This window comes from Nyctereutes procyonoides, unplaced genomic scaffold (genome assembly GCF_905146905.1).
Source record: "Nyctereutes procyonoides isolate TBG_1078 unplaced genomic scaffold, NYPRO_anot_genome, whole genome shotgun sequence".
Lineage (NCBI taxonomy): Eukaryota > Metazoa > Chordata > Mammalia > Carnivora > Canidae > Nyctereutes > Nyctereutes procyonoides.
The window spans coordinates 23,766,789-23,779,038 of record NW_026575037.1 but is presented as its reverse complement, the minus strand read 5'-3'; the positions used below and the strand labels follow the sequence as shown (position 1 = coordinate 23,779,038).

The 12,250-nt window shown below is 39.3% G+C and overlaps 1 pseudogene; it reads right to left on the bottom strand.

The window, feature by feature from the left end:
* Window positions 1–478: 478 nt before the first annotated feature.
* LOC129505753 (C-terminal-binding protein 2-like) lies at window positions 479–1,700 on the bottom strand (annotated as a pseudogene).
* Window positions 1,701–12,250: the final 10,550 nt, after the last annotated feature.

The following is a 12,250-nucleotide window of genomic DNA, read 5'->3' as shown; positions in this document are numbered from 1 at the left end:
TAATCTTCCTATTAGCAAAAGAGTTCACCAGCTGACATGGACTGAAAAGACAAGAGTCATAGGATGGAGATTTCCTCTTAGTATTTTTTTGTTTTGATTTTTTGGGACTCCTGAAACAACACTCTAGAAGCAAGGTGTTCAGGACCTGCTGTGCCCAAAGGACTGATGAATGAAAAAAAAAATTTACTTTTTATTTTTTTATTTTTTTGTGATTTGATGCACAGATGAAGAATGTAGCACATCATAAGAGACGTTGGTCGTTAATAAATCATGTCCTATTCTTTCAGCGCTTCTGTAACCAGAAGACAGCTTCAGCTTTCCCACATCTTGGCTTCCAGCCCTTTTCACCCTGAAATATCAATGACGCATATGTCTGGAATCAGTTAAAAAGATGGCCAAATTCCTTTTCTTAGTTCATCTATTTTTCACTGTCTCTTGGTCCCGGGTTTGTCTGAATGGTTACTGACTGTCATTTCTGCTATTGCTCCTTGCGGTGCTCTCTACTGCCCCCATGTTTTGTAAGCTGGTTGGGAGAGGGAGCTTGGGAAGGGTGTGCCCCTGTAGGTTGTGGGTCCCCGGGTTGCCTCTGGGGACCACCCCTTCCTGGGCTGCACCCCATCCTCTGGGAGCTACACCCACTGTCTGGTAAGTAGCCGTTTGCGGTGCCCTGGGCTCTGCAGGAGTTGCTAGCCGATCTGTTCCTGGCCAGGGGGCTGTTGTGACAAAGAATTCCTTGTTCACAGCATCTTGCGTGACCTGTGATTGCCCGGCAGGCAGATCTCGGTGGCAGCCGCTCACTACACCAAGCTATGTGGGGCTTACAAGTGAGATTCAGTGCATCTTTCAAGGGACACCGAGCAAAGCTGAAAGGCTCAGATTCATGCCCTTCGAGGGCTGCCCCTTGTGTCCTGCCTTCCTTGAGGGCTTAGGCCAAGGCTTGCTCATTCACCCACCCACTGTGGACAGCATTCGCAAGGAACATGCCTCCTGTGCTTTCCAGTAAAGTCCTTGGTGAGGTGGTGGTGATGTTCACTGAGATTACAGGACAAGGAGACGCAGTCGCTCTCACACAGGGCGCAGGGCGCAGACCTTCTGCACACCCAGGGACTGCTCTGTTCCATCCTAGAAGTAGGGCTCCTAAAATATGCTGCTGGATCCAAAGTCCTTGACTGGAACAGCAGCCACCTGCCCTGTGCAACAAAGGCCGATGAGGCCCAGCATCTCCCTGTGGACGCGGGCTGCTTGTGAGGTGTCCACCTGGATCTCCTCAACACCCTGGACCAGTGTGCCTTCCTGCAGCACCTGGTACAACCACGTGTTCTGGAGGTACAGGTGAAGGATGTGGGAGATGCTGGATCAGCCATCTCTTCTGCCGCCCCGGGTGCAGTAGTGCACGTGGTGATCCTGAGCTGGCCAACATCCTTGAGGTCAACATGGTCATAGCCGCTGCAGATCTGCAGGATCACTCTCTAGGCTTTGAGCTTCTCCAGGTCCTCCCTGGTAAGGGTGATGGTATTGGCACATGCATCACAGAAGGCCACGGTGGCCAGGTCCCCCAGGATTGACATCTCCATGCTGCGGTCTGTGCCACTGAACAGCACCACCAGAGGGCAGGGAGGCAGGGGGGTGTTCTTGATCTGGGGGTGAATAAGTCCACAAATTCTGTCCAATTGCTGTCTCTTGATTTTGTGCTTACCCATAAGACCATTCTTTTTTAAAATTAAAAAATTTTTTTATCTTATTTATTTGTAGGTCAGGAGTTGGGGAGGGTTGGAGGGGCAGAGGGAAGAGGAGGGAGAAAATCTCCAGCCGACTGAGCTTGGAGCCTAAGGGATGGAAGGACCTGGAGATCCTGACCTGAGCCCAAGCCAAAAGGCCATCGCTCAACCAGCTGAGCCACCTAGAAGGGCCATTCTTCAAGGAACTTGGCAACCCTCTGGTTCAAAGGGCAAAGAGCAGTCCCCTAAGAATTGAAGAGAATGAGCAGGAGTGCATGGCACTATGTCACTATGAACCCAATATAAAGCTGTCTGTACGCTATCGTTCACACAAAGGGCTTTTTGTCTTTTTAAGGGAATCTGGGTTTATTGGCTTAAAATTATTTAGGGCGATGGAACTCTGTTTTGGCTCTGGGCCGTAGGTGCTGGTTTGGGCCCCACTTCAGGGTCCTGCCTTGTCTCACGGCTCCTTCCTGGTCCTGTCCTGGGACCAAGAGGCATGCCAACAACCCTGTGGGTGTGGGTGGTGTTGTACTGACCTTGGCTGCCGGGGTCAGACCCCGCACAATGGCCTGTGGGAGGAAGGAGCCATTTCTTTTGTTCTTTTGTTCTATGTCTCTGCTTCACAATAGAGGCACAGAGTTCACAGTATAAATTATTCTTGGTTTTTTTTTTTCTTTTAGCTTTTTATTGTAGCTTGTGATTTTGAATGTTTTCTTTCTACTCATAAGACAGTGTAGAAAATTAGAAAATATGTAAAAATAAAAAAGAAGCAAATAAAAATGATCTGAGAGCTTGCCAGCAATAATACCATTCACATTTTAGAATAACTTATCTCTATCTTTATATACTTATATACTTGTGTGTAATTATATGTATATGTTTATTTATACATGTGCATATAATTTTTGTTGTGTAAGATTGTGGTCATGTTACCTACACAACTGGCATTATATATGCCACACATACATACAAGTGTTTTTTCACTTAATGTTTTTTCGTAAGTCTTTGCTAGTTATCAAATAAACTTTGAAAACATCATCATTAAAATTTCTGTAATATTCCATTTAAAGGTGTTTCCACAATTTATGTAACTCTTTTCCTTTTGTTTGGTTTTATATTTTCAATTTTATGCTGTATACGCAGTCCTGCATAAAATACACTTGTACAATAGATCTGGTTCACAACTGATTATCTCCTTAGAATATACTGAGAAGAGAGTTTATTCTATTAAAATGTAAGAAAACCTTGAAAAGTCTTAATCTAAATCACAAAATTTTACTGTGTTTAGGTGTATTTAGTCCTGTTGGGGAGATTCAGCGAAACTCTCTTTAGGGCAAGGGAGTTTAACAGTTTACTTAGCTCGGCATCCATTTCTGGAATTTAGTGTGTACCAACAGCTCTCTTAGGCATTGAGGATTATCAGAGATGAAAAAGGCAGTTTTTTTTGGGATGCCTGGGTGCCTCCACGGTGGAGTGTCTACCTTTGCCCCAGGGCATGATCCTAGGGTCCTGGGACCGAGTCCCACGTCGGGCTCCCTGAATGGAGCCTGCTTCTCCCTCTGCCTCTCATGGATAGATAGATAGATAGATAGATAGATAGATAGATAGATAGATAGATAGATAGACAGATAGATAGAATAAAAAATAAATAAATAAATAAATAAATAAATAAATAAATAAATAAATAAATAAATAAATATTTTAAAAAGGGCAGTTTTGCCCCAATGATGTATACTCCAAAGAAGTACTGTGCTTCTTCCTGTAGCCAAGTGACCTTTTACTAGGAGGGTCCATGCCTCCATTCCCCAACACAACCCCCAGTTTAACTCATCTCTTACCTCTGGAGGCCTTGCTGCATTTTGGTTATGCTTTTAGCTGCCAGAATCATTAGACTTGGGTCAGACCTTAATTCTGCCCTGTGTATTCATGGTTCGGTTAACATTTTAAACTTTTGTGTCTGTCAAATGAGGACGATAATACTACTGATATCACTGGTTTTTGTTAATTTTAAATGACATCATGTATGTAAAACAGTACAGTGTCTTACACATCATAAACTTGCAATAAACGTCGACTGTTATTATCATGTTTCTATGTTGAGAAGACCGAGTGTCAGTCCAATACTTAGTTAGGCCTTGAATGGTTCTGGAGCTTAATATTCAATGACAGGTGAAGATCCAAAGTAAAGGTGTACATAGAAAGAAGTAACAGGAGACTGTTCATGTCACAATAAATGGAAAGATTGGAGAGAAACAAGGTTAACCCTAGGTGCCTTTTGTTATTTCGATTTGGCCAGCCTTTGTTTTAACTGCTTCACATGTATTGATTTCACCGGACAAGTCAGGCACTGATGTTATTTCTATTCTATAGATGAGAAAATGGAGGCAATGAGAAATGACACGATTTGTTCAATAATTTGCAAAGAGAAGTTAATTATGCTGCTTCTATGCTAGACACTGAGAAACAGGGTCTTTTTATCAATTCTTTTAGTAACTCTTCAGAGTAGTTACTGAAGGAAATATCATTCCCACTTTACAGATGAAAAAACTAGGATTAAATAATATCAGAAAAGCATCTTTGGTTCCATGACTAGGAAAGAGAGCTGCATTTGAATACACAGTGGCATGCCACCCAACTTGTGTGCTTTCCTCTTTTCCTCTTTCTACAGTGCCTCCAACTTTCAGGAATAAACAGTGAATTGTCTTAAGATTTATATAACTAACATAATATAAAACATTATAATATGTATAACATATATATATATATATATATATATATATATACACACCCACACGTATAAATGCATATATATATGTATTTGCTTTCTACCATCCATCCAGGAGACCACGATCTCAAGACAAGAATATTGTCAAGTAAACAAGCAGATTTTTTTCTCAACGAACTTTAACTTAAACATATACCATAATTGAGGATTTAACATTATTCTAGTTTGAACTTGCTTTAGACTAGAAACACGCAGATATCATCATTTGACTTTTGACAATTGTATAAGATAATTAGAGCTTTTCACCTTTTTCAAAGCCAGCATTTAAATGAAGACAGCGAAATCTGGTTTGAGAGTCTTTATTAGGTCATTCCCTGAAGAATCTTAATTGTAGCGAACGCTCTGCCTGCCAACTGGAAGAGTTTTCCCATTGGAGCTGTGTGTTTATTCTACAATATGGAACATAATTTGAAGAGGAAGTTCAAGGCCTAGCACTGCTATGTGTGACTGGACATATTGAAATCCAATAGGATTGCAGAAGTAAGTGAACAGCAGGTACCCCATCTGCAGACCCCTCCGTAATGAGTATAAGCAAGTGAAGTCTCATCTCTCAGTTTCACTCTCCCTGTCAGTTGGAAAATTAACGACACATTTTGGAGTGCAGATGAAGTAGCTAGCAAGGGCGCTAGGCCTTTTGTGTAAGATTAAAATATTTGATAATAGCTTTAATAGATTGAAGTGTACGTTGAGGCTTTAAATGCAAAACTGCATTCTCTATCTTTCAAGGAAGCCTAATCAGTTTACCAGACCAAACTGCGTAAAGTTTGTCTGTGAAGTCAATCACTAAGTGTTGAAACCCCAGGACAACAGTCCTTAACAACAGAATTCCTCTGTGCTGCAGAATGCATTTAACTTCTTTCGTCAGAGGCAAGATTTGTCAGAAAATAAGCATTTAAAACAGATCCACAGTGCTTTACCTGCAATTCCAAACTTAGAGCAATTTTGAAAACAGAGCTTAAAAAAAAAGATGTCAAATATATATAAAATAACTGATCCTAAATGTTCAATTAGATGAGTTTTGACAACTGTATATACCTGGGCAACTTCCCACACTTTCAATAAAAGATGTTAACTGTTTCTATTACCCCACAAAGTTTGCTTACTTTGCAGCCTGCTCCCTTTTCTCTATGATCTTTCCAGAAATCATGTTCTAATTTTTCCTATCACCTCAGATTAGTTTTGCCTGCTGTTGGACTTCACATCAGCAGAGCCACATAGCATGTTCTCTTTCATGCCTGAACGATCTCATTCAAAAACTTTTGAGATTCATCCTTATCGTATTTGAAATGTGTTCCCTGTTTCCTGAGTTGCATTCTATTATATAAATATAACACACTTTGTATATCCTTCTGTCGATGAACATTTGGGTTCTTTCTAGTTGTTGGCTTATGAATAATGCTAGTATGACTACCCTTGTACAAGCCTTTTTTGTGGATATATATTTTTACTTTTTTGGGGGTAAATATCTAGGCATGGAATTGTGGGGTCATAAGGTGGATAGTTAACTTAAAAAGAAAATGCAAAAATAGAGTCTAAAGTGGTTTAATCTTTTGCACTCCTACCAGCAAAGTATGAGAATACTGGCTGTTTTTATTCCCACCAATATTTGGCATTGTTGGTTTTGGTCTTTTGGACTAAAGTATTCTAGTGGATATGAAATGGTATGTATAACATTGCGGGTTTAATTTGTATTTTCTGATGATTAGTGTTGAGCATTTTTACAGTACTACTGGCCATCAGTACATTCCATTTTATGAAGAAATTTGTTTTGCCCTTTTTTGAATAAGGGCAAAATTTAAATTGTTGATTATTAGAATTCTTTGCTTTTTTTAGAATCCTTTATGTATTTTGGATATGAACCTGCTGCCAGATACATATATTGCAAATATTGTTTTCCCACGACCTATGGCTTGCCTTATTAATTGAAAGTTGAACATTTTAAGATACATTTGGGGCAGCCTGGGTAGCTCAGTGGTTTAGCGCCGCCTTCGGCCCAGGGCGTGATCCTGGAGACCTGGGATTGAGTCCCGCGTTGGGCTCCCTGTGTGGAGCCTGCTTCTCCCTCTGCCTGTGTCTCTGCCTCTCTCTCTCTCTCTCTCTGTGTGTCTCATGAATGAATAGATAAAATCTTAAAAAAAAAAAAAGATATGTTTGAATGAATTCATTTAGCAGTAAATCCTAATTGGAAAAAACATATTGTCTTTATTTATGCCACTTAGTATCAAAATTCATATATTTAATTGTAAAAATATGAATGCATTTAATTACAAGGTATTATGTCAGAACCTATTGGAGGCATTGCATCATAGATGGCATATATACCGTTCTCGCTTTCTAATATCAAGATTACTTTAAATTTCAAAAACATTCAGTCCTAAGAGTTAGGGCTTAGAGATACATTGGTCTTAGCATATCCTAAGATGGAGATAATGTTACTGGAGCATTGAGTGGAACAATTGTGGCAAAAGTATTGGCACCTTATATAAATGTGCTTCATTTAATTTTCATTATTTTATTTTTTAAAAATATCTTATTTATTTATTCATGAGAGACAGATTGAGAGAGACAGGCAGAGACACAGGCTCCATGCAGGGAGCCTGACATGGGACTCGATCCTGGGTCTCCAGGATCATGCCCTGGGCCGAAGGCAGTGCTAAACCGCTGAGCCACCAGGGCTGACCTAATTATCATTATTTTAGAAGTTTTTAATTGGATGGTGTATAAAATTATAAGGTTTTGGAAGTCATAAACCATGTTTATCTTTAAGACTTTTCAATGTACATCAAGGCAAAAGAATTATAGCAATTAAATTTAGTTAACTAAATTTTAGAAATAAATTTAATTGTTATAGTGATACATAGTCTGGTAAATTGATTTTTCATTGTGAATTATTCAGAGTTATTTATAGGAGCTTTCATTCCTGACTTAATAATTCTTTATATATTTCCTTACTTTGATATATTTTGCCTTAAAAGCCTATTTCTCAAAAGAACTGTGTGAACCAAATTTTTTAGTTGTAGCAATTGCAAAAATATATTTGACTGACTTGGTTTTAGATAATTAGCGTTTCATTGCTGGTGAGATGGCAAGCTACGTAAAACCAAGTGCAGTAGTTAGTAAAATAGTAAAACGAGTTTTTGAGTTCTTAATTAGATAAGCAGTTAAAATATGGGATTAGGTAAAGTTGAGAACCCCTTTTTTTCCAAAATTTTTTGCTTATTTTATTAATTATTATTTTTTAATTAAATTTTATTTTATTTCATTTTACTGTGATAGGTATATTATTTAATACCCTTCCTCTATTTCCCTTATCCCTCCACCTACCTCCCATCTGGTAACCTCCCATCAATTTGTTCTCTAGTTAAGTAAGAGTCTATATCTTGGTTTGTCTCCATTATTTTTCCCTTTGCTCATTTGTTTCTTAAATTCCATATATGAGTGAGATCATGTGGTATTTGCCTTTCTCTGATTGACTTATTCCACATACATAATAATACTCTCTGGGCAGCCCGGTGGCTCAGTGATTTAGCGCCTGCCTTCAGCCCAGAGCGTGATCCTGGAGACCCGGGATCGAGTCCCACGTCGGGCTCCTTGCATGGAGCCTGCTTCTCCCTCTGCCTGTGTCTCTGCCTCTCTCTGTGTCTCTCATGAATAAATAAATAAAATCTTAAAAAAAAAATACTCTCTAGCTCCATCTATGTGGTTGCAAATGGCAAGATTTCATTCTTTTTTATAGTTGAATCATATTCACTTCTTTATTCTTTATCTACTCATCTATCATGGACAGTTCTTTATATATTTTGGATACTAACTCTTTACTGGATATGTCATTTGCAAATATCTTCTCCCATTCTGTAGGCTACCTTTTAGTTGTGTTGATTGTTAAATTTGAGAACTCTTAATTCCGTTATGTTGACGTATGTGAATGATTTTGTTTTGCTTAAAAGTATTTTGTAGAAGCTATGAAAATAATTTATATATTTTTTCTTTTCAGTTTCAAGTTTAATTTAAGCTATTTCTCACTCAAAAAGACCGTTACTGGGGTCCCTGGGAGGCTCAGTTGGTTAAGCATCTGTCTTCTACTCAGGTCAAGATCCCAGGGTTCTGGGATCAAGCCCCGAATGAGGCTCCCTGCTCAGTGGAGAGCTTGCTTCTCCCTTTCCTTCTACTACTCCCCCTGCTTGTTCTCTCTCTCTGTCAAATATTTTTTTTTAAATAAAAGACCTCTACTGTGTTTGCATGCCTTTTTTTTTTTGTATGAGAAAACACGTGTTTAATACATTTTGTTGAGGTGAGTTTTGACCATTTCTTTGGACTACTTTTGAAAAACAAATATATTGATTTTACATCATGATATCCATTTCATGAATTACAAAATATTAACTGCCTATTAGGAAATGTTTCACTTTTTGTATATTTCTTATTATTTTAAAGAGATTTATTCATTTTCATGAGAGAGACAGTGCACACACATGCATAGGAGCAGGGGGAGTGGCAGAGGGAGAAGGGGAGAAGCGACACCCTGCTGAGAGCAGAGCCTGATTTGGGCTCCATCTCAGAACCCTGAGATCATGACATGAGCTGAAATCAAGACTCTGATGCTTAACCCACTGAGCCACCCAGGCATCCCTCTTTATTATTATTCAACAATGTTAAGGAATTAAAAAAATATTTGTGGGAGAATTGCATAGGTGATTGAAAAATCATTTACGTCTTTAAAGATATTCATATCTAATGTTGAGATATCAGATGTTTACAGAAAGATTTATTCCCTTAAGAACCTTTAATTTAAAATTACATAAATTAGGCATTTTTAAAAGGCACCTCTCTTTTTGTTTTTTCTCCTTATTTTGGTTAAAGATGAACTAGCTATAAAAATATGTATAGGAGATCCCGGAGTGGATCAGTGGCCTTCAGCCCAGGGCATGATCCTGGGGTCCTGGAATCGAGTCCCACATCAGGCTCCCTGCATGGAACCTGCTTCTCTCTCTCTCTCTCTCTCTCTTTCTCTGTGTCTCTTGTGAAGAAATAAATAAAATCTTTAAAAAATATGTGTAGATACACAGTATATTTTAATCCTACATTAATTAGAATTCATGAATTAGAATAAAAAATTGGAATAAATTGGAGAATTTACATTTTTACATACTAGAATTTTAACTGCACATGTACCTACTTATAAGTCAGAAAGATAATGACCAAAGATAGGTGGTACTTTATTCTTAATTGAAGCATGAAATTCTTAGCCAAGAAATATGTAACTCTTCAAAAAGCAGAATATTGCCTATAATCATTGTTTAAGGACTTATATTCCCCCCAAATTCATATGTTGTAGCCCTAATCTTTGGTACCTCAGAATGTGACTGTGTATAGAGACAGGGCCTTTAAAGGGATAATTAAGTTAGGCCCTTAGCATGTGCTCTAATCCAATATGACTGATATCTTTATAAGAAGATGAGATTAGGATATAGGGGGAGGGACCAGGGATGCAGGTAAATAAAAGCAAAGGCCATGTAAAGAGACAGCAAGACCAACCCTGCCCACACCTTGATCCTGGGCTTCAGCCTCCAGAACTGTGAGAATAAATTTCTGTTGTTTAAGCCACCTGGCTTATGGTATTTTATCATGGCAGCCCTAAAAAACTAATATGATCATCAAGCCAGAAAGAAGAAAATTTAGACTTGGAAAGGGAAGATGAGAGAAAGAAAAGTAAGTGAAAGAAATAACGAAAGAGAATTCTTTTATCCTGAAAGTTGTTCGGTTATATGTCCTTTCAGCTCTTTCGTTACGGTGGTCTTTCGAAAGATAATGGAGATAGTAGGAATGTTCAGTGGAGGTTTCCCACAGCTACAAAGTTTTTACAGCAGATTGCTTACTTTCATAGTTTTATGAGGCAAGTAGAAGCGAGGCTGAGTGAAAGAGTAAGTGTGATAGGGTTTCTCAACCTTTGTGGGGCTAGTTTTTATCAGCCTAAGGCAGGGCCATAGATGGAGAGCAAGCACACATCCCATGCCTTTCTTGTCTAGTAAACATTATCAGACTTCACTCAATATTGGGGGTGTGAGACAAAATATTTTCAGTGAACAATAGAGAAACCACATTGAATTTGCTAATATTATTTTAATATGCTCATTACATCAAAGGTTAGTCACATGATACACTTTGAAACCGCACTGTCCGATACAGTAGTCACTAGCCACACGTGACTATGTACGTTTAAATCTAATTTGATTAAAATTTCATCTCCTCAGTCCTACTAGCTGTATTTTGGTGCTTCCCGTTTTGCATAGCAATGATACAGAACATTTCCATCATCCCCAAAAGCTCTGTTAGATGGTACTGCTTTTGAAAACAAATTTGACCAACCTTATAGATATAGCAAGCCATATCCATGTGAACTATTGAAATCCCTATATTACGTGTCCCTTTCCTATAGTTTTTTTTTTTCCTGTTTGTTTTAGAGAACACATGATTTCCTTCTGCTTGGGTTAAAACCCAAAACAACTAGTTGTAATGTGTACAAAAAATGATGTCAGCAACTTGTGAGTGAAAGCCAATGGAGTCAGTTGGGGGGGAGGGTCCGCCATCTTTTCGTCCTCCCAGAAAGATCAGTTTTCACATAGTGTTAAAAATGGCTTCAGTTTGGCTGCACATGCAGACACCTCCTCTCCACGTGGGGGCACCAGAAGGACCCATGGAATAAGTGCTTCAGGTGGTCTCGGTTTGTCTTCCAGCGTGTTTGGGGAAACAGACCATGTGGCACACTGTACCACAACCGCCTGCCTGTCCTGCCCAGTATCCTGCCCCCCACCAGGGCAAAGACCAAAACATCAAAGGAAAGCACAAATTCCTCACCACACTTTTAATTGTGCAATCCTACACCTGGGAAATGTTTTCCCTGACCAGTGCTGGTGATCGGCTTATGCCCTAAAGCATGAGAAAAGGGTCATTAATTATACAGTGAACTGGGTTTTATAAGGATCACTTCAGTATGGAAAATAGAATGCAAACTGCCTTTAACTAATGTGTTTCTGTGTCCTTTCCCATTAAAGTGGAACATGGGAGGTTTTTATACTATTTCTTATTTTAAAAAGAAAGAAATATTGACCCCTAATTAAGAATATTGCCAGCAGGCTGTATAGAGAAAACAGGGTTAGAATGGAAAGAAGTTGAAATGGAAAGTATATAAGTGTCTTGCTGGGGGCGCATTATTCTCTTTCTTCTTTTAACTACAAAATATATAAAAGGTGTTAGGGCTTACAGAGCCTTTTTATTGTTTTGTTTTAAAGCTCTGAAAATGGCCTGTAGAGATTTAACCCCCTTCACCCCTAAGAAAGCTGTGAAGCATCCCATCTGAATCAGGACGAAAGGGAGGAGGCCGGACGAAAAAGATTACTTGCTGTCACTTGGCATGAATTATGGCCAAGCTGGAGTAAATGGCCACCACCCTGTGGGTGTCTCCCCTTTGCAGTCCACAGTGGACATCAGATAGATACCTGCGATAGGAGGGGAGAGCTCTCATCCTACGAGGGGCAGGTCAGAGTGTGCTTGATGTCGTCGCCATAGCCTTCAAATCTGAAGAGAGGCTGGGCCAAAGGGGGAGATGGATGAATGTCGTCTTTGGTGAGGTTTACCTATTGGAGGGGCTCCCACGGTCCCCGTGTTGTCTTCTCTCAACATGGAGATAGTACCTAAAAGCTGTAGGCACTGGACTCTCATGGCGCCTATGACAATTCACTGCAAA